General features: G+C 47.6%; 1 protein-coding gene across 3 annotated transcripts in view; it reads left to right on the forward strand.

Annotated features, from left to right (window-relative positions):
• The first annotated feature begins 6,124 nt into the window (after positions 1–6,124).
• Positions 6,125–23,925, forward strand: part of DAAM (disheveled-associated activator of morphogenesis-like protein) — a 153,248-nt gene continuing 135,447 nt past the window's right edge. The window contains exon 1 of one of the 3 annotated variants that reach the window (XR_013308465.1): positions 6,125–6,190. The gene's annotated coding sequence lies outside the window, so the exon portion shown is untranslated. The remainder of the gene's footprint in view (positions 6,191–23,925) is intronic. The other 2 variants (XM_077637100.1, XR_013308466.1) reach the window with 2 other exon arrangements.

Genomic DNA, 23,925 nt, shown 5'->3' on the forward strand with positions numbered 1-23,925 from the left:
AAGAAATTGGGAGGAGGGGGAGGTATTCACGATACTCGTCGATGTACTTTCCAATGCGACGGTTATGCAGACGCATATCAGTATATTTCGATTTTCAAGCTCTATCTGGCAGAGCGAGAATGCTCTTTCCAGTCCTCTGTATGTTGCCTTCAAAAACACTTAAGTAGCTGCGACGACTGTAGTACACCAAGAGAGGCACGTTGTATTAGTGTCCGTGTAGAAACGAGCGGCTTCTTTTATTAATGCGAAAGCATTAGATGGCTTACTTTCCAGGTCATATCCGCAAAAAAGTGTCCGCAAGAAACGGCGCCATGCGACGTCACGAGTCGGCGAGTCACGCGACGAAGATGACGTCACATAATCAATCAATGCTAATTAATCTAATTGGGCAGTGCTAAGACTAATTTATAGTATTAGTATTAGTGATGGAATCATATGAATGTAACGTCATACCAGGTCACGTGACGGCGATGTAATGTGCTATCAAACCTAGTCACGTGACGGCGCTGTAATATTACATCACAACTACTCAGGTGACAACGATGTAATTTCTCGTCATACCAGGCCCCCTCCACCCCATTTCAAGATCCATATGGATCCCACGTTACTATACATGCGCGCGTGACGCACTGCAAAGAGTGCCCACAACCCGGCCCGCATTAAGAACATTCGGATTGTCCAGCAGGTAAACGCGCCAGTTCTCATGTATATCATACTGCAAATATCATCAAACAACACATGCCTTTGAATCTCGAGATGATGGCGATGATGATGATGCTAACAGTGCATCCTTATCAAACCGGGGAAGTCTGATATACCGCTACCAAATTAAAAGTTTCCAGAATATTGATTAAATATTGTACATTACCCAAAAACCGAAGACATTTATTGTTCGGAAAAAAGGAATACCTGCAGCTAAGAATTAAGGATGATGATGTTCCTGGGAGGTCAAGACCCTCCCCCGTTAGCGCCACTTCCCTCCAGGTGGCGATGGTAATGGTTTCAAAATCCTGGGAATTCTTCGATGACTTGGTGAAACCACGGCATTTTGAAAGAACGGGCTAGATTCCGTCTTCGAGCACTGTGCCAACTATTAAAATCACACGGGTCAAAACAACATGGGCAGCGTGAACCGCGCTTTCTCTCAGGATCACTACGGCTCTCCGCTCAAATTTCCCCGCAGCAAACTCTTTTTCCGAGCCCCCCCCCCCCCCCCCCCCCCCCCCCAACCAACCCCCCACCGCTCCTCCACCCCGGGGAAAAGAAAAACCGCCTAAGTACTCATACACCTCAACAGAATTCTGGGCACCATTTCGTCAACCACTCTGAGACAAGCTGCTTTAAAGCAATCACTTGTTTTCCTTCAAAACTGAACTAATAAATAGTACGCCAGCATCCTCGACGTTTTTTACCCACGAGCACCGCGCGAGCATTCAGCGAAGCCGTTTAACATGAACGATGGGTCTCTGCAAAATAGTTAAAGGAAAGATAACGTGTAGTGCCTGGCCGTCTGCAAGGCAGGCCGCCAACCTAATTGATCCCATAGGAGAAAAGAAAAAAAGAGAATGATTAGAAACATACAAACAACAATGACAAACTAAAAACAGAAGCGAACAACACCGTGCCCCATTAAACGTCAAATTAGAAGGTTTGAAACAGCGACTCAGCAGTACAGCGCGAGCATGTAATAAGTTCCATTCACACATATTCATTAAAAAAAGGAAAAGGAATCAGCTACCACATCATCTTACATTCATTAGAGTTTTGCATTTTTTCGCCGCTGCAACACCGCTTGCTGGTGCGTTCGCCTCGTTTTGTGGTGTTTCGGCATAATAAGCGATTTTCCGAGAAGGAACAAGGAACAGGAGACCAAAAGAGAGGCTATTCGGAAGATTTAAAAGTGAAATTATGTTTGCATCTGCTTGCATTATGGAACGGGAATATACATAATTAGTGTGAGATTTGAAAGGGAAAGTCATCGATCAAAAGCTTCGACGGTGTTACTGGTTCTTCTGGCTTCGTGCTTTTTAAATCAATTCAGCAGGTGTCATTGTTAGGAACCACCCGAGTCACATTTTCTCGCCTGTGCCGACTACTCCAGTTTCTGTTTAGTCAGCTTGTAATGTATAGCAGGATCCCCTTTATTCGACTGCAAGGCAAGAGCCATGACGTCAGTGCCGGGAACGAGCATGAACACGAAGCAGTCTTGCTTGGGGCCATCCGCGCTGCGACGAATTTATTGCGTGCTTGTTAGACTGAACTTATTTGTTTGCGGCATCAAACAAAGCTACCGCGGGTCAACGTGAGTTACGTGCTTTGCGCGCTCCCGGGAGTTTGAGCCGACCGGCAGGCAGCCGGGTGCTACGCCAGCGGGGCAAGGGGGAGGGTTAGTGGCGTGCTGTGACAGTAACACTCCTTCCGGGAAGACCAGAGGGGTGCGTCTTCCTGTAGGCTCGGACTGAACGGACATTGCGGCGCAGCACTGGAAGCTAAGAGGGAACTGTGGCATCCGGTTGTCCAAACAGGGGAAACCGAAAACCAAGCGTCGTCACTGCATGAACATTGTGGCGGTGCCCTGCAACTCAGCTTCGGAAGCGGCCCTCGTCGGAGTAAGACGTGGCAACTGCAAAAAGTCTCGACCTCAAAATTTCGACCTCACCGAATGACGACCTCACTCAACCTCTATCTCACGCTTGAGGTTGAGGTCTGATTTGCTGACCTCACTCTCAAAATTTCGACCCGTCGCCGACCTCACCTCAACCTCACCTCACGACGTGAGGTTGAGGTCGACCTCATGAGGTCGAAACCACATGAGGATGCCCGCCTCTGCTCATGACGGCTAGGACCACCCTCATTTGCCAAGCAGCTGATTTCCTGGTCATCGATGTTTAAATAAAGTACCTTTTTTTTCTAAGTAGGGGGAAAGGTAAAAGATAAATTCATTGACCCTTCACCATGAGTGCACCAAAATAGCATTGCTGATATAGGAGGATGATATATGTGCAAATTGTACACTGACCATAACACACATAACGAATGTTCTAATCACAGTACTCCGCAAGCAGCTAGAGGAACACATGGTTCACTCCAAGGACAAGAATCTCAAAGTAAATAATATTTACAAATATTGAAATACACAATGGGAAAGGAACAATTCATATACAACATTACCGATAGTGTCCTTCTCTCAGACTGACGTCCACATTCGTCGTAGTTTTTTATCGCGATTCGACTGGCAGGCTCGCATTCACCGGCATTCCGGTGCTAGCGACACAATTTTAATGATCTAAGTCGTAAGCCAGCTATCAATCTGCAAAGTATTCGCTGATATTGATTCGGGATCGGGATTAACAGCTAAGTCTCAGCCAAGGCCAATTAGAAGCTAAGAATACGGTAGTTGGACGACGCCAAGCAAAGGTGACGGTGGTCTGCTGACGTTTATTGGGTTTTCTTTAAATTAAGATACGCCGGGAGTTGAGCTATAGAGGATGAAAACGTTGGCCGCAGCTTTCTACTAAGCGTCATCCATTTGTTACGAGATGCGTACAGTAGACAGAGAGAGGTATAGGAACCTTATCTTGGTGGTGACACCAACAGAGGGTTAATATACGGTAAGTAAAAGCGTAGCTGCCACAAGATAACTTCTTGCAACGGCGTGTAAGCCGCGCGTCTACGCTGTGTACCTGTCAGCTACGACGTTAGAGCACGCCTTGTGCCACAATTCGCTTGGGGACCAGAGGAACTTCGCCGCTTCTCAGCAGGTGACTCTGTGTCGGGTTTTACCGTGCCGCTGTGCGGCTCCTGACGTGATTCCCGTTGCTGAAATTTTGAATAAATAAGGCTAGTTAGAAGGGAAAGAGCGCGACAACCCGTTGTATAAAAAATGGGCCGATACAGTTTCAAGAGAAAGAGTGGTAGATCTAAGAAATAAAATAGAGTGAGATTAACCTGGCGTAATGGCCGGTTGGCTATTGCACCACTGGGGAAGAGAATAAAGGGAGTGAAAAAAAATAGTGAAGTACAGCTCGTCATGCCTTGCGACGCGGCCATGGTCACTGTCCCGTTGTGCCAAGCGAAATACTCCAACAGCTAGTCTACAGGCGGACGGTAATCACTGTGCCTTCTAAATATCCAAGTAGTACTTCGGTCGGCTTCTGTCCCGAAGAAGGCGCAGGTAACGCTCCCGGAGCCTAGGCCATCGTGAGGGGGCGCGCGTCCAATCAGCGTAGTGCTGCCTCGAGGGACACACGCTGAGTAGCGAAGTAGGAGTTCAATTTCATCCTCGTCCCCGTAGCTGTTGCACTTTGGAAAATAAGCAGTCGCAGTAATATAGAACCCTATATAGAAATAAAGTATAGTTCTATAGTAATATAAAAAAAACAGTGAACTCTGAATGCGGTGACCGATCACTGTTCGGCATGTCATTTCTTTATAGCCACAGCTTTATCATGTACACGGAAGAAGGAGTTTGCGACGTAGTCATCGACGCAGTAGTAGTAGTGTCTGTAATAAACGAAAAGCCAATGCGTCACTATCCGAAGAGCAATGAGAAATGAGCAGTCATGTTCACATGCTGGAAAAAGATAACCTGCTATCCGTAGTCATATGAGCTGGGTGGACCTACGCTATGGTGGCTATGAGAAAAGGTTATTTATAAAGTCAAGAGGAAAGTCCGGAGTTTAAAAGTAATTATTTTGGAGAACATTTTCCGAGCGCAAGCGCTTAATCTGCACCTTAAACACTCTCTACATGTGCATGAATTCCATCCATGTTTTGTGTCATCCTTTCTGCTTGACCTTGTTAGCATCAGTGCCCGAGTACTGACTCTCTCCCCCCCCAGAGCCGGTTGCAGCATGACGTCATGATGTCGTTATATAGCGACGATAAGGAAGGAATCAGATCTTTTGCGTTTTGCGATTTGTGAAGCCGCGTAACCTGAGATTTACGGTAGCTTAGTTTCTGTGTTGAATTAGTTACTTGTCAGACTCTAGGAAAAAAGTGTGCAGTGCCCCTTTATTGCATTACTTGTCATGTGACTGAGGACTTCGGCACGTGATTTTTGTCGCCTGGAAAAATAAAAGCCAACGGAAGAAAAATAAGACAACGCAGGCTTTGTACCCCGTGGACTCTTCAAGGAAGATGGTAATTAATGCGCTGTGTTTTAGTGCCTGAACTAAATAAACAAATGGGGCTTGAATCGTACGTTGTAGTTGTCAGAATGCCAGAAGGACCGGCGAACATTTTCTGAAAGAGAACAGCTGTTACTAAGGCGGTCTTCAAGAACAGTTTCACAATAGCACGAGAAGGTGCTTAAAAAGACGCCTCGCAACACGTCTCATAGCGGTCATTTCACACAATAATATGTTAAAGAACTCAAGGCGAAGATGTAAAATGTATTTATTTACGCTATCGGTGCATTTGGCATAGTGCGAGCATGATTTGGTCATCTGGCTTTCTTGACCAAAACGCTATTCTGCCCCAGAAGCCAGCTCATCAAGTTGTGGGGGGTGGGGGGGGGGTGATTTTTCGACCTGAGTGATCCAGGAAAGCCTATTTGCAATGGCGGAGATGAAGAACCTGTTGTTTTTGCTTATTCTTCAAACACAATGAAATGCGGCTCTGGCGTAAATCTATAGTCCTGTTTTAATTGTCTCAAAAGAAGTCCACAAATGTCGCCCTGGAGGCAAAAAAACAAAAACGAAACACAATGTTTTTGTAATGTGTCTTATTTCCGGCTGTTCCTATTTCCAGTGGCAGCAATAATCACATTGCGGAAGTCCACGCCACGCAGACGTTTTCGCGATCGAATAAAGAGCCGGTGCCAACCTGCTCGCAAACTCCACAAAACTTGCACCTGTCTCGCAATTTGCATTCCCGTTTTTCCGTCTCCCCTTCCCCAAAAATAACAAAGAGCAAAAACACCACGCGACGACGGCTGGACGTGAAGGACGCGGGGAGAGGAGCGAAGCTCCCTCGACCAGCCGATCGAAGCTCTCGTCGAAGGGATAAGAGGGAAAGCGGGAAGCGCGCGCGCGAAGAGAAAAATTTTTTCTCCCCACCCTCCCCATCCCTCTCCTCTTTTCCCCACTGCTCTCGCTCCTCCCCCGGTTGCCATGGCGACAGACGGGGCGCCCATCATGGCCGCCGCTGTGTGGAGGGACGTCGGCCCGACACAGGCTCCAAGATTCCGGTGAGTAAGCGCCGTCTATTCCGAACCCTTATTGTGCAAGACTCCTCGAAGGCCATTATGCAGTCGAGGTCACTCGCCTTTCGTCTGATGCGCCTCCAGTCGAGCCGTTAGAGCTGGCGCCGGCGCGCCGGCGCAAACAGAACGACACGCTCGCTGGCTGTGCTCGCTCGCTACACTAGAGTCAAGGCCAAGCGCTGGGCCCGCGCTCGGGAGGCGAGGGCATCGCTCCGGGAACAGGAGCGGCGGCGCTCCGCTGCTTCCCGTTTAGGGAGAATTGGGTTTCCAGGAATCCCAGCGCTCCTCTCGCTCGCCGTGCGGGCCCAGGGATCAGAGGAGAGGCATTGGGACGACGTCGCCAGGTTGTTGAACCTCGGGAGCGTTGGCTCCCTTGATGCCCGAACGCGGGATTTGCGGGTTTCACGCAACTTCCGGCGTGCGGGGTACGCTTTCTAGCGTGTTGATGTTACGGCGCGTGGTCGAGACGCCGCGGGTCGAGTGTTCGGAACAGTGCCTGTCTTAGGGCCTACAGCTTGCTTTCACCACTGAATAGGGAAGACGTGATTCTCAGACCACTTGCTGTTTTTGCATCGTAAAATTATTTGTTTGGTAAGGTTTCAGTTTATTGTAACCCAATTTGCTCGCCAGTGATGAACGAGCAAGGGCAGCGTGCGAGGCTTTCGGTTCGGTGGGACCTAGGACAGACAGAGAAAGAAATTTTTCATTACACCGAGTCCCTCAATACGAATGCAGGATAGCTCTAAAGTTCTCCATCGGAGCCTCCTGGTAAATGTGCAGTAACGGCCGCTGTGGCCAGCAGTGGTATGCACAAGGGGTAGGGCGCTGTGCAGGTTGGTTTTCAGACAGGAAGTGTGTTAGGATTGGTTGGATGTTTGGGTTGTCCCACAGCATATTAGTGCTACCAGTGCTGGCAGGCTGACGTCTACACTGCAGTATCGGGATAAAGATGACATCCAACAGAGGAGAGGCTGCAATTACGGTAACCCCTGAAGGGATGATTGGGTTGCCGATGTGTGATTCAAACCGCCGAATCAAGTGGTTTCATAGGTCTGCCGGCAAGGTGTAGAACATATCTTCCCAGACTTTAAATACCTGAAAAAAATTATTTAGGATTTCCCGCGTGTATAGTGAGTTTTTCTGAAATGAGGTTTCAATTTCCTTTAGTTACGCCTACTACGTTGACGTGTTCGTTCTAGCGAGGCGCCGACGTGGCGAAAATGCTTGCCGTGTATTCAGCATGTGTTCACAAGATTTTTTGGACAAACGTTTTTTCAAAATCATCAGCCAGCAGAGTTCATACTGTCCTTATATGAAGTGGTTTTTTGATTGATTGAACAACGTTTATTTCCACCAGAAAAGACGTTTGTTCCCCGATCTAGGCCTGGAAAACGTGAAGTTGTGCCAAATTCTTCCGGGAGCGGGCAAAAATATATGAAGTGGTGCTTAAGAGGTCACCTGAAAGAGGATATCATTTCAGAGTGTTGATGTACTGTTACGTTCTGCCTCCAGGTTTATGTTTCGAGCTATCCAGTGCAACCCTCGGTACTGTATTTACGCTATTCGGTTGGCAGTCAACACCAAAAAAGCATGACCAGACTTTGACTTCATATACGTGAATAAACACGTATTAATAATTTTAATCAACTAAAAGTTGAAGCGAAAAATTATTCTGAAGGTCAAAATGCGAGTTTAATTACAAGAGGAAATAGAAGTTCCTGCTTTCGAGCAATCCTATCCCGTGCACAAAGCGTGCGCTTCGACCTACATCAATCTTTTTAAACTGAACACTTCAAGAGACACAGAAACTTTCGCGAGCATGGTCGTTGCATATAACGGAAAAGATGCTGACTTTCTTCCCTACGAGACGCAACATGAGGCGGTCAGATATTTGAGCCTGTTTGTTTTGTTTGGGAGTAGAAACTGCGATACGAGGCATTTCTCGTCGAAACTACTCCGACAGCGCGTCTCTAGAGGAATAACGAGAGCCCGATTTCGAAATGCAAATTTGTCGAAGCCTTCCTGCGCAAGCACGGCTGCACTGTGCCAGAGTTGATTACTTTTGCTGCTGTTTTCAGTGCTTTAGTGGTGCACCAAGATAAACTTTGTTTAAAAGAAAATAAAAGGGGACAACAGGAAGGAAGCAATAAGATTTAAGGCGCCGGTCGGCGCCCTCACTATAATTAAGGGTGGTGGTGGGGCGGGGAAAGGGAGGAGCCGGAAATTAACGCTAAAGCTGGGCGGTCTGAAACTTGTTCATAAACTGCTGAAGGCCGAGCCGTCCGCCGGGTGCGGGGCCCTAATGACACTTGCGTTGGAATTCCACGTGGTGCGCCAGTCAAATGGGATGTACGACGTTGTGGTAGAAGGGAGTTTGTAGGTATCTAAGCCGAGGTAATACCACTGAGCATTTCAGCCATTGCGATAAGGAAGGAAGGAAGGCAGGCAGAGCCAGACAGGTAGAGCCAGGCAGGCAGAGGCAGGCAGGCAAAGGCAGGAAGAGGCAGGCAAAGGCAGGCAGATGCAGGCAAATGCAGGCAAAGGCAGGCAAATGGAGGGAAATGCAGGCAAAGGCAGGTAAATGCAGGTAGAGGCAGGCAAATGCAGGTAGAGGCAGGCAAATGCAGGCAAAGGCAGGCAAAGGCATGCAAAGGCAGGCAAAGGCAGAAAAATGCAGGCAAAGCCAGGCAAAGGCAGGCAAAGGCAGGCAAATGCAAGCAAAGGCAGGTAAAGGCAAGCAGGTATACGCGAAAAAATCACAGTACGAAAGAAAACAAAGAAAAATAACTAAGAAAAGACGCAAGGTTGCTGGACAGACAGCAAAAACAAAGAAATCAAGAAAGAAGCAAGCTCAGTTATAATAAAAAAAATGAAAGAAAGGAGGAAGAAATAAAAAGAAAGAAATAATGAAAGAATGTAACAAAGAAAGAAATAAATAAAGAAAGAGTACTGTCTTTCGGTTGAGAGAGACATTCAGGTTGCAAGCAGTAGCTTTGGCGCAGTGCTTACAAGAAAAGAAATCATTAATAAATTCTGGTAATGATGAGGCTTATCTACACCATTAACTCCGCGTCCATTTTTCTGTCATTCACAGGGGCGCGAACGATCTTTCCGCGTGCTTTTTACGGCCAAGTTATAATTGTAGTAGGACAAAGACTACACGATAGCTAAACGAGATAAGGGGTGATGGCATTTTCGTTAACATTGTCAGGGCTCGAAAACGAGTTTGCTGTAATCTCCACTAAAGATACAAGAATAAAAGACCGAAAACCAAACGCATAAAGGTGCCATTTGCGCTTCTTTTTCTGAGTATCTATTGAAAGAGTTTACCAATTCATCGATTACGCCACTTTTTATTGTGAGTTTACAGCGCTAACGTTTTTGTGTTCCCTAAGGCAAACTGTTAACCACAGACAACAGTACATGGTCGCACTGAGAGAAATTGTTGCAATTTCTAATTCTCTTAATAGTTTTTAACCTGCATAAAACTGTGAACATTATGTCACTCCAAAGTAAGAGAACAAAAAAAAAAAAATAAAATGGATTTGTAAAGCTGACTTCTCAGCCCTTCCGTGGCTACACATTGGAATTAGTTACCGCCGTGTGTTTTATGCATTAATTGCAACAAGAAGGCTTAGCAGTTCGAGTAATTTTACCCCGTCTTGCATTACAATTCGAGCGTACCGCACCTCTAGAACTCTTTCAGCGCCAAAGCGCGGACAACGGCGTGGGGAGGCTCGCGAACAGAATGAATGCTGCTCCGTGGTATTCAATTCCCGGAACACCTAGATTTCAGACTACCGCTTGCTCTTCTAAACAAACAGAAGCAGAAGCAAAACGGGGTGCAGCGGAAGAGAGCGCGCGGGGGGTTCCTTGTGTTCATAAAGAGCATTCATGCAGCGCGTTTCCCCGCAAAGCCTTCTCTATCCCCTCCCGTGCGGATGGCTTAGTTGTCACGCACTACTAAGTGCGGAGAAGCCACCCTCGCGGGAGCGGGGTTGAGAAAAGGGAACACTGAAGGAAAAAAGCGCGTGTCAAAAAAAATAAAATAAAAAAGGAACGCTTCGGGAAAGTGAATTAAAACAAAAAGATTACAACGCTGCAGCTTTGTTCGCAAGGAGGAATGCTGAGTTTTTTAAAACAAAATTTGAGGTGTCTAAGAAAAACCGAATCGTGCGCTTCGCATTGTGCAGCTCTTGAACACTGGTACACTTCACAGCTACGAAATGAAAATAAATTTTCGTGCCTAATACTGATAGATGCGGATACATTGAAAAGCTAGCTACTAAATTAGAACGCACGATCAGATCTGAATGAGAAAGAACGAGAAAGTTCGAGAGCGTGTGTGAATTTGGCTGGCAAAACGAATCTTCTTGGAGGGAATAGATTGGGGCATGCTTGGATAACGTCGAGAGGCAGCTGGCATTGAAGGCACAATGGCAGTCTTTACTACTTTTCGTACTATCTATAGAAAAATGCGCAGGAGCACTTGTTTTGCGGACATGACCAAGGTATACTTCTGAGTGTGTTCGCACGCGAGAGTGTAAGGATATAATGCAGAAGAATGTTTCAACAGCACTTGAAAAGGTACCAGCGAAACACATTGACACGGACACAGCAAGGAAGCCTTCGACGCGGAAGGGCGTTGGACTTGAACTGTGCATTATTGAAGCAAACATTGCCGCATAAAAACTCCCGCGCATCTGCATTTTCGAATAATTGCAATATACACCAGTATTTTGAGATCAGTTGCAGATGACTTTCTACCAGAGTGGCCTCAGGACGCCTTTTAAGGCGATGATGTTTTAATGCCGTCTATGTTTGCTCGATCAAATTATGAAAAGAAAAGCTTTGGCGGCGGAAATAGACGTGTGTGTAAATAAATATTTGCTACAAGAAACATATGCTGCAGCAATTACTGACTTTAGACGGTGTCCAAGCTGAAATAGATCGCCCACTTGGAAGTGAATTTTAAGCGAAGCAATGCCATCTTAAAATCGCTAATTTTTGTAAAATCAGGATTTGTTACAGAGAAAAAAAAACCTTTAATATTGTAACACGTCGGGCCGATCTGGAACTTCAAGTACAAGACAGATGGTGGGCTGTCTGCCCTCAGGATTGACTTTTTACTTTCGTGTAATTAGCGTTTTCCTCAGTCTTCCGCAGAAAACGAGGAAGGAAAAAAAAGCTTGTAACAAGGCCACCGTTAACGGCTATGAGAAATTCGCTCGGTATTCACGAGTGCTCTCGCAAGCCATCCGGTCCGGAAATGCATCATCGACTCTCCAAGAGTGACGTCACGGGGCGTGCCTTTCCACCACTTGCGTGGGGTCCAGCATGCGGACAGGAAGTGAGTCTGTCCAGAAGAAACTTTCCAGACGAAGCGGCGTCCCTGATGACTCTCGATAGAGAGCATGCAGTCTGCGCAGTGCTAAACAACAAACAGCGTTCAAGCGAGCGAGGGAACGGGCTGCGGCGCCCTCTGTCTGCGAAAGAGAGAAGGCGGCGCTGCGGACGCTTCTCGGAAGTGAGACGGCGCCACTGAGTCTCGTCGAAAGATGGCGCCACAGTGTCTGCCTCTCCCGGCACGTCAGTGACCCTGACACTGGCGGTGGCCGTGGAAAGTGCCGTTATTCGGTCAGGTCTGCGGCTTCGATCGCTTCGCGCGCAGACTCGGCCCGCGGTGAGTCACGCGGGACGGTTTTAGCTTTCGCCCAATGGGCCTCAGAAAGGGTATTGCGCGAGGAAACGTAAAGGTCTCTCTGTTTCCTAATTCTGGGTGGGTGCGTGACATTTCCAATGGGCGTGCGTTCTGTATCTGCAGCGGCTGTTTCTCAAGCCGTAAATGTTCTAACATTAGAATAGAAATCACGCACGCACATACGTGAGACTGCACGCACCTTTTCTGCAGGGAACTTTTCCTACAGGCAACAAATCATAAGCTGATCAAAACACGATTTAAGACATTGCTAGTAAATCAAAACTAAAAGTCAATGAAGTAGCATATTAGCAGCGAAAGCCGAGAAATAGTATGGTTTCTCAAGACCTCCTGAAACGCATATCTTGTCGTTTGAAGTACCTAGCGCTGTTTTCCTTTCCTGCACCTGCACATAGCGGTTAAAGAAAAAAAAACTCTTCTTTTATTTCATATTTTGTTCAAGGGTGAACGAAAGTAACATCCACTAACCAAAGTGATGATTTCATAGAGTTTTGCGCGCAAGTGCAGCTTTTACAAGGGGGCCGCAAACTTCAGAAAATCTCGTTGGCATAACTGTTACCGTAAAGGAGGAACGAAGATGACTTTCAAGTTCCGGCTACACTTCTCTTGTGGCCCAAGCGACATCAAGCCACTCCGTCATAGAAGCCAGGTCTGCTTCGAAGATTCTAGCAGCTGATGATATCTGGCGGGAACCCGCCGGCACTTACAAATACCAAGCAGAGGCAGATAGTTTTGCGGACTATATCGCTTTTATCAGATAGGCATAGACGCAAACGGAAAGGCTGACAAACAGAAGGATAAGCAGACGGATAAATAAGACGAAAAGCAGAGAGGAAGCAGCACACGACAGAGACACCGCTGGCATTTTGCATAGAGCAGCCAGCCCATCATGTCAACGCACTAGCGGTCGATGGAGTTTAACAGCGAAGGAGCAGAAAACCACGTGAAAGATTAAGTGGGCAAACAGAAAAGCCATCATGCTGATAAAAAAGAAAAGCCAGCACAGCCCGGTTAGGCATGCACTGATTGAATTATGCCTGGTTGAGATATGCAATCTGCGATAGTTCTGGGCGAGTAAGCACCCGTGTTGTCCGTTCCTTCGTCGTCGTCTGCTGCGCAGTTTATTTTTTAGCTTTAGGTATGCACATCAACAAATGTAGAGCTGTACTACTTAGTATAGTGCGCAAACGCGCCTACAGACGACTCTGAAGACAGAAGAACAGCGGCAGACATACATTTACTACTCAATCATATAAAAGACTAAGAACTGTGCTGGGAGCGATGGAAAAGAAGACAGATGTTCCAGGAAAACCAGGGGACACAGGGGGATGCTTAGAAGATATTTCGCCTTCTTTTCCAACGCCTATACATGTCTTAGCAGCCTGCCATTTATAGGACGGCGCGAAAAACGTTCAGGGCGCGCCCCTCACGCGTTCCTATAATCTCCATCCTTCTCACGTTTTCCGCATCCATTTCCAATCCAACTGAACAGCTCGCATCAGTGCGCGGGGGATATTTCTCGAGAAGTATATAACCGTTCACATTTGCACAGGAGGAAAGACAGACGCAGCCTTTAGCCAGTGAGTGCGACTCCCCCCAAACAAAAACAAACAAAAAACAAAAGAAGAAATGAAGTTTGCGCATCGGATACACCCCACCTCATCGTTCATCCCCCCCGTCCAGTCGCCGAAAAGGACACGCGTCTATTCGCGTACGCCCAAACTACTAACACGAGCCGCTCTCTTGCCGAATGGAAACCTAGTTTCCAGACCGCTCTTTTCGCCAGTCCAGTCTGACTTTGTTGCTGGCGCAGTTGCAGCTTCGACCGTGTGCCGTGTTAACGCGGATATAGTCCCCTGCTCTTACTTGATTCTGAATAGGCAAACGCTATACCTAAAGCTTTTTAGGTTCCGACGAGATCGTGTTCTGTTGGTTGCAGAATTCCATTTAGGGCACCCTGGTTTCGACCCGCTGAAAAATTAAAGGGAAGAATACTTGATTTTCAGGCATTTATTTTTGCGAGTTTTTCGAGGAGACGAGGTTTCTTTCTTAAGACTTTAATTCACTGCACACTGCGGAGTTCCCTAAAGAGGTCAGGTAGGCAAGGTCTCTCTCAGCTCCGGGTTCTTGGACTAGTGCTTTAACGCCCGTATTTTGTTGGGAGAGTCAGACAAAATTCTACGGTCAAAAAGGCTTCTTAGCTATCTTTCTACGTATCAGAACGTGTTCAGTGAGCTTAAAAGTTCTACTGTATTTTTGTTCTTCAAGATCGCGACAGGCGAAGAAGCTCAGTACGAACGCCGGGGCCTTATATTCGAGTCAGTACGGTATGCACCCGCGCTCCCGCGGTGCTACATACTGTATACATACGACGGACGTTAAGCGCCAAGGTGGCTGTGCAGGCAACGGCTGAAGAAGCAAGGAAGGGGACGATGTTTGGAGGGGGGGGGGGGGGCTATGATGGGCGTGGCATTCGGCAGCGACGTCGTACTTCGGGGCCACACTGGCGCCCGGGGCAGTTTAGCGTGCGTTCGTGAGCGGTCGTTAGAGAGGCGACCAGAAATCAGAGCGACTTGGAGGAAGTGACCGAAGCCAGCGCCGCCGAAGCGTCGGCGGCGGTGAAGGTGCTCCTCGGACGCTTCTCCTTGTCTCTTGTACTGTCTTACTGGTCATACACTCTACTAAACATACTATGTTAACAGGAACAAGTTAAAATGGAGTAAGCTGCCCTCTAGCGCATCGCTTTTTGCAAACGGAAGTTCGCGCTAGAAGATAGCATACTCCATTTGTAGTCATATCATCATCATCATCATCATCATCATCATCATCATCATCATCATCAGCCTGACTACACCCACTGCAGGGCAAAGGCCTCTCCCATGTCTCTCCAATTAACCATATCCCTATCCAATTAACCCTATCAATTAACCCTAGTAGTCATATATAGGCGCATTAATGTGTAGGAGTCCGCTTGTCGTTCAGTGTCGGGGACCAACGGTAGTGGCGGAGAAACACTAACAACTTGCTCGAGGAAAAAATTACGGAGCTCTAGAAGGAGACACCTCTTAGGTTTTCTGAAACGTAATCCGCGAAACGCTCCGGCACATGTAAAATTACTAGCTTGTAAATCATTTGTTAGACCAAAATTCGAATACGCGTCGTCCGTCGGGAACCCGCACCAAGCATGTCTCGCCAACGCATTAGAATCAGTTGAAAATCGCGCTGATAGATTTATTGATGCATCGTGCTCGTATAACACCAGCGTTTCATCTCTAAAAACAGAATCCGGTTTATCAACGCTTTTATGTCGACGTCGCATTTCCAGCCTTTCACTGCGCCACAAGTTCTTTGTTGACCCCTTTATCAAGCACCGTACATCAGAGAAGCAGCACGCGTATCTTATCGAACCAGCCGTCAACTTCAAGTTGCGCGTCCACGCGCCAGGACCACCACCTTCACTGCCTCATTTTTCTTCCGAGCCGCCACCGACTGGAACGGTCTTGCCCACGAAATCGCTACTAATATCTGCCCATAATTGTTTTTGCAACTTCTGTATGACCATTTTTTTTCAATAATTATTCACCATGATCTTTACTGTGTAACAACCCATCCCTTATGTAATGCCCTCTGGGGGACCTTTAAGGTAATAAACTGAACTGAACTGAACTCTACGCAATTCCAGGTAACGTGTGCCTCGATGAATGTATCATTGAAGCCTGAAAGAATGAAAGCGCTGAAGTAAACAGGGCAGGGCCAGAAAAATGGAAAGGTTTTTTTTTTGAAATCTAATATTTTATCCTTTATTAATTCCCACAGGTGTCGCCGTGGTTGCGTTATCACCGATGTGTCCCACTAGGTGTAGTTAACGGTAATGATGGAATGGAATTGAAAGAATTGAACTGTTATATTATACTAAAGCCCGATGTTCTGAATGCTCATTATCCTGTCTTTGTTTCCGAGATGTATTTGACTTGGGTTTGAGTTGTCCTTTTCGCTGCATCCTTGACGCTTGAATACTGACATTTACACCCCCTCACGTCGAACCAATGACCTCAATAATTCATCTCTTGATTGAACACCGCAGTGTAAGCTTCCGTACTTTGGTGCTAAGGGGAAATTAAGGGTATCTATAATGTCGTAATGCTCATTTCAATAAAGGCCTTCGTGACGTACAAGAATTGAAGATGAAGAAAGAGGCCACGTGGAAGATGCTCGGTTAATTCGAACCTCTAATATTAAGCAGGGCAGAATGGTGGGCCTGTTGGTATGGCATGTTAAAGAAGAAATAACCAGCCAAAAAAAAAGACAAACACACAAGGAGAGAACCTCTCCGTGTGTGTTTGTCTTTTTTTGGCTGGTTATTTCTTCTTTAACTAATACTAAGGGGTTCGTCCGTGTGATTTAGACTCGTCGAAACGCCTGCATTCACGCCGACAGTGAATACGAGCGCTTACAAATGGTGAACCACGCGCACATGGCCTACGGTGACGTATACATACTCTGTACTTTCAACCCGTCATTAAGACGCACTGTGACACCACGTGGCATTCGTCTCCGGCCGAAGCAGTCGTTCTCAATTTCATGGTTGGCCACGACCACGCTGCTGCCTCGCGCGCCACCTGATGTATATAATCACAACTGTCAATCAGCAGTATCGCCATCGAGTTACGCTCTTGTACACGTCGTGATCGCCTTTCGTCGATGCTTTGTCTTCCTCTGGGTTCGTTACATTGCCGCAACATGTCAGAAAATCACAGCCTTTGCTCTCCGTCCAGTCCCTTTGTCGCCCATTCGAAGGTGGCGATTACGACGAAGCAGAAAGAGACGGCGCTGCCATCGCGAGCCCTTTCGCAATACGTGCCGCATACCTCTTTCGATTTTTCTTCATGGTTAGGATTTCAGTTCTCGTATACTTAGAATTCCTGTCAAATCAAGACTGCACAGGCGTTGAGGAGCCCACTTCGAAAACTCGATTTTCATTTCGTACTGGGACCTTTCTATAATTCAGATACGAACGGAATAGTATGCACATACGCAGAGAAGAGAAGGCACTGGTAACGTAAGTGCAGGTCTTTCGCTCTTCCTCGGAGACCAACGGAGGGTAACCAGCGGCTGTGCAGATGATGAAATGAATACCCGATTTCTATAGTTTCTAAAATAAGAGGGAAGCTGCAGATGGTATGGCCCAATAAACGAAAAAAACTTGAAGCTTAGATTGAGACTTATCCCGGCTTGAGGGCTGGGATTGTTGGCTACTATTCAGAAGGGAAGGAGTTTTTATCACAATAATCAAAAAAATTGGCTGGCCGTTTAGTATTGCTAAACACGAAATATTGTGCGAAAGAACTGTTTTTTTTTTAATTACAGCGCGGAAAACCGGAACTTCAAGGGTAGAAAACACAGGACAAGCGCTGACTCTCAACTAAAGTTTAATCACAGCAAACAGGCAAATATAAGCGAACAGGAAACAACCAAACATTAAAACCACAAGACACGTGCACTATGTTGGGTCAAGATAGGCAACCTCACTGTCACGCAGGAGCAGGGATGGTTTGCTGACGGACAATCTTGATTGCTTTCTCACCAACTCGCCCGCCTTGCTATCGTTTTGAGTTTTTTTTTTTTGCAGGTGTACTCCACCGCCACGTGCATGCAAGCGCGATTGAGGTGTCCACTGACCCAGGGAGTCAGTTATGCGCGTCCTCAACTTTTTCATCGTCAATGATAATTTTCTGAATGTACGCCGGCGGCCTATGCTCCACGGCCGCGTTCCTGCATCAATGTTGTCAACGCCAACGCGTGTTGTTCTAGTGCCGTGTTTCTGCCACAACGTTGTCCACGCCAACGCATGAAACGCACATCTCTTTCTCTCTCACTATACCGCCACAAATCTTAAAGCGCCAATATTAGTTTGATAGTAGTATTAGTTGATGGAGAAGACGATGTGCAATGCACAGCGTTAGTGTCTGTTGCAGTTAAACACGAGGTGTGATCGGCTTGATTTGCGATTGTTTTCTTCATGGTTCGCACATAGTTTATGTGCACAGAACATTGCTTCACTATAATAAATACCATGTTTAAAAATAAAAGCGGCGATAGCCTAGTGCTCTCGTGCAGTGACCAGCGAAGCTGATCTGTTCGCGTCGCCGCGGGCTCGAATCACAGTCGCGAAAATGCTTAGTTTATTTATTTATGGTTTGCCCAAGGTCACCCGCAAGGTCCAGCTTCACACAAACCGGTGAATCGATTTGACCACGCGAAACAATGTTTTCTCAGTAAAAAAAAGTCAATGTCATGGTCAACAGCATGCAGGATCAACACCAGCTTTCTCTCCTCGTTGGCCCAGCACCGTCAATGCACTGCACTAAAGCTGGACCCGTGTGCAACGCAGAATCAGCCTTGACCCTTTGTGCTTTGTGCGTGTGTGGTTCTCTCTGCTGAGAAATGCTCTTTCAGCGGCACCTATCCAACTCCCCAAGCTTTCAGTTTTGGATTCTACCAGACACTGGGGGTGGATTGCTTCAGGTCCGTTCGATTCGCCTGCACTACGTGAACGGGTTCTCGCGGTACTGCACTTCGCCATTCGTTTCAGCGGTGCCAGATGGCGCCGTCTGCACGACGCCATTCGTTTCAAAAAAGTGCAAACGTTGTGCAGGTCTAGTTCACGAAAGTGCCGGAAAACTGTGCACCTCCTCAGTGGTCGGTGCCGAAATGGTGCAGCTGCAACCGCCATGGAAGCAGACGATGGCTTGCGCTCTGCGATAAACGGCGGATATACTCAAATTATTCCACTCGTCGATGATAACAGTGCCTCACACGGGCCCGCCGACTCTCATGGAACGTGAGTGGCCACCCGAGAAGGCGGCGACGGAGGTGAGGACGGCGGCCCTCGCCGGCACCTTGCATCTCCCGACCATCGTGCTCTCGACGGACCCGTAACCGGCGCCTTTCCTTTCTACTAATAAAGTTATATTAGTATTAGAAGCCGGTTATCTGAACTAAGAAGTAAACACGTGCATGCAGCGCATGATGCACGTTGTTGCAATAACCGCTTAGCATGCAAGTCGGCGTGCTGTTTGAAAATTCTTTACGCGGTTCGGGATGTTGGCGGCCGTTGATTCGGGCGCCACGCTGCTGGCTGCAATTTGGTGGCGACGCCAAGGCTAGCAGACGACCAGGCCTGCGCTCGACCATTCGTTTTGGAAGTAGGCAGCACTTGAACTGCTGGAACTGGCGCTGCACGGTCGCGGCACCGCCACGGCACCGCTGCGGAACTTTACAGAACTGGTGCAGGGAGTGCAGGCGAATCGAACGGACCTTTCATTTACTGCGTGACAGAAACGGTTGCGTTGTTCTTATGCTTTCACAATGCATCACGACAGCATTACCCCCCCCCCCCCCCCCCCCCCCCCCCCGATACGCAACCACCGGCAAGATTCACGTTGGGCGCCAGGAAGTGCCGCAAGACCGTATATGAGCGAAAGCGCGCGAAATCGGCAACTTGCGTAAACACGCCAACGAGCGTCAGATAAACAGAGGGAGTTGTTTGCTGGGCGCGAAACGTTGGCCCACGGTTATAAAATGTCGCTTGCACCTCACGCATGTGACAGACACCCTGTTTAACGGGCCTGAGTCATCTCCTTCAGCCCGCGGTCCCCCTTTATGGAAGGCGCGCAGTTGTTTTGTTAAGCCTTCTTAGCCCTCGACGTAGGAAGGTTTACACTCTTCAAAGCAGGAACGAGTGACGTGTAGAGAGAGTGAGTAAGCGGCGAGGCGAGCGGTCTGTGTTATGAATGGAACGGCAAAGAGCCTTAAGGAAACTGAACGGAGCTTGTTGTTTCAGGCTCTTAATCCTCTTAGTGGTACGGGCGATTATAAGGAAACGTGCAATTTTCTCGTGACTAACTGCCACAAAGCCGAAGCCGCAATCGAAGCTGGCTTGTTTAGGCTTAAGTATATGCTACGCGGTGCCCGCGTTCTGCTTTGGAGAACCGGCAACGCTTCGAGCAGTGCGGTGCATTCTGGTATAGTGGCGGCCTCCGGCTATGATTACACACCTCGGCGGACGCTCGCGCTGGTCAAAGAGCTCGCCGCATTGATGAGTGTGTGTGTACGCGCGTGTGGTCCAGAACGGGGTAAAGACTTTAGTCACCTCCTCTAAACCGGTCGTGGTGTGAATAAGCTTCGGGCAACGTAGTGAAAGCGGCCGCAGTTGACCGAGGACTGCTGACTCCTTTGCAGCGGCACGCCGCAAATTGGCATGTGTTGCACTGGGCGTCGAAATTCGGATACTGCGAATGCGGCGGTTTAACGAAGTTTCGATTCTCCGATAAACCTAGGCGTTGAATTTAATTTCATAAATTTTAATGGGATTTTCAGGTTTAGGAGGATTTGTGTCACTTGTTCCCTTTCGTGAAAATGAGCTTGGGCTGCATCACTGTACCAGGAATAGACAACACGTTACGGTCAGCGAATACTGAAAAGTTGATCCCCTGTGCTACACACAACGTCAACAATAGAAGCGTTTAACGCGGTCCTTTTATTCATTCTTAAGTGATACGATTGACGCTAAGTTCATCGCCTTGTGTAAGCGATCACAACGCTATCTACCGGGCCTCTCTCAACGACACTCACAGCCACTTCAGCGTACGGTGTCACAGAGGGCACCTGAAGTATAGGTAGAAAAAAACCGAGGGTTAGATGGTGGTGGTGCGTAGGTATAGGCGGGATTAACCTTACAGTGGCCTGCCGTCAATCGCTCCGCCTGACTGATAGTTATATGGAATGCCGAGCTTACAAAGCTGGTTGGTATAACCTGTTCCTCTTCTTGCGAAAGACAGGGGTAATTAGAGACCATTGGACGAGCCCTTAGACTTGTAGTGCGCTCTTCTCCGTTGATGATAACGATGGTCGTGAGGGCCATTTAGGCTAAGCATGCAACCTAACCACTAATGAATCTGCCTTTCACCACAGCGACTTTCTTAACAACTGAATAATCTCTTTCCTCGTCAAGATTTACGGTACAGGCCCGTATTCTGACAGGAATTAGCCATCGTAATCGGTTCCCCTCCCTCAAAACGGGCTCTTTATCGCTTTCCCAAAAGTTAATTAACCTACAGCCGGCAGTAAAACACCTGTGATTTATTTATTAGTTCAACGTTAGGCGCCCGATAACACTCATATGCCTAATACAGTGGTGCACGGGGTGAATAAAGTAGAAGATAATAACATTGAGATAACGAGATAAGGAAACAGAAGGACAGCCATTAAATCAGTGTAAGCATTGTTGAAATTCCACGCACGTTACCTGTCTCGTCTTCCTGTTCTTTGCTGTAAACCCTTGTTTTTAAGTACAGGGCGCCAACACCTTAAAGATTGCCATAAATGTTTGCGGAATAGTTAAAATTGTTAAACAGTGGACGCTTAACTAGCTCCGCTAATTTTGCGCGAAAGAGGTAAACTCTCCGTGATGTACACTAAGATCCGACGTCGTAACAGATTTTTAAAGAGGCGTGAAGGAATATATAAGAGACGGATAGACATAAAGGAGCCATTGCGCTTTTTCTAGGACGACCTATTGCCTCAAATTCACTGGCCTTATAAAAATTTTTACGCAGTAACCGTGGCGCGCACATTCAGGCTCAACATACGAAGAGCTGCTTCAGCATTCAACTCAGCCACTATGGGCTTCCGGAGGTTCCTGAACCGGGGCTAGAAGAAGCTTCAGCGCATAAATCATCAAGGCCAAAGTAACACGAGGCGCAAAGCGTGCGTGACGTGGCCTCAAAAGCACTCTCAGTATTCGCCACGACGGAGCGAACGCAGAACGGGCGCCTGCCTACTTGCTTGAAAGCGCAGGTATTTATTTACCTGCTGGAAAGCAAAATGCAGCGAAGAGCTACCTCTATGCGATAACGGATGCAGGCTACGTGCAAATTCTTCGCGTAACCTGATACACCGTCGTGCAAAGCGGCGGCCAAAGAGTGGCTCGGAATTTATTTTCGCGCGTTTTTTATATCAGGGAAGAAGGAAAGTAGGAAGGATGAGAGTAGAAAAGATGAAAGTAGGAAGGGAACGCAGTCGTGGACGCTAAGCTTCCACATAACGTTGACTGGCGGAAATCGCCTCGCTCGGACGATTCTCTCTTTTTTTTTAAACAGAAAAAGTTTTCCTTCGACGTCGAACTACGTGGTGCTACACGCTGATATATAATTGTTTTGACCTTCAGTTGAATAAATGACGTGCTGAACAATCCATCACTCACGTATTCCAACACTAATGGATAATAACGTAAATAACTAAGAAGGGTGGATAATGGGATGGTTGATAGTCTTAAGTTCAGGTGGAAACAGTACAAACGGACGAAATACAAAAGGAACAGACTTTTCGGAACAGAATAGCGCTTGTCTGCATGTTCCTTGCTTTTTTTTATGTCTTTCGCCTGTTGCGCTGTTTCTGCTCGAAAGACCAAACAAGATAAATAAATACGGCAGCGTAGAAAAAATTCCATACTGAAAAGCTCGAACAACACGCGTTTTGCTTCCTGCAGGTGAAGATCTTACCGTTGCGGCCTTAGAATCACACTAGCGCGGTTCCCATGGCAGACTCGGAGTTGGGAATCTAGTTCGCCGTTGGCGGCAAGCTTCGGCCAACCGGACTCCGAATAGCTCGGGGAGGACGGGGCAGACAGACGGAGCTAGACTTCTTGCGCAACCAGAGTCGATGGAGCCTAATACGTATAATCCGATCGTTCGACTGCGCCTGCGAATTGAGGTCGACACGTTGATGAGGGTCTCTCTGGCCGACAGGTGGGCCGGGGAGGGACGGTTTGGCTGGCCGCCGTGCAAGATGCTTCCTGGCCCCCGGCAGGTCCGCGTTGGTTTGCTTGGTTGCATTATGTTGGGGATGCACAGGTGGTGTCCATCTTAACGTGTTTTGTGTGGCAGGCTAAAGCAGTTTCTAAAGCATATTTCGTGACGGGAGTCGCTTCAAAAGACAGACAGACAGACAGACAGACAGACAGACAGACAGACAGACAGACAGACAGACAGACAGACTAATTGACTGACTGACTGACTGACTGACGGACGGACGGACGGACGGACGGACGGACGGACGGACAGACAGACAGACAGACAGACAGACAGACAGACAGACAGACAGACAGACAGACAGACATACATACATACATACATACATACATACATACATACATACATACATACATACATACATACATACATACATTCCATACATACATACATACATACATACATACATACATACATACATACATACATACATACATACATACATACATACATACATACATACATACATACATACATACATACATACATACGTACATACATACAGACAGACAGACCGACAGACAGACTAATTGACTGACTGACTGACTGACGGACGGACAGACAGACAGACAGACAGACAGACATACAGACAGACAACACAGACAGACACTCACACAGACACACAGACAGACAGACAGACAGACAGACAGACAGACAGACAGACAGACAGACAGACAGACAGACAGACAGACAGACAGACAGACAGACTAATTGACTGACTGACTGACTGACGGACGGACGGACGGACGGACAGACAGACAGACAGACAGAGACAGGCATACAGACAGACAGACTAATTGACTGACTGACTGACTGACTGACTGACGGACGGACGGACGGACGGACGGACGGACGGACGGACGGACGGACAGACAGACAGACAGACAGACTAATTGACTGACTAACTGACGGACGGACGGACGGACGGACGGACGGACGGACGGACGGACGGACGGACGGACGGACAGACGGGCAGGCGGGCAGGCAGGCAGGGAAGATAACACGACTGACAAGAAGACGCACAGGTCAGAAAAAAACAAGAAAAGGTGGTCGAGCCTACAGTTTCAGACTGGAACACACGGGCATTCACGAAAAGGGCACACACGGGAAGACGGACGTAGGTACAAGTT

Source organism: Amblyomma americanum, chromosome 9 (assembly GCF_052857255.1).
Source record: "Amblyomma americanum isolate KBUSLIRL-KWMA chromosome 9, ASM5285725v1, whole genome shotgun sequence".
Classification (NCBI taxonomy): domain Eukaryota; kingdom Metazoa; phylum Arthropoda; class Arachnida; order Ixodida; family Ixodidae; genus Amblyomma; species Amblyomma americanum.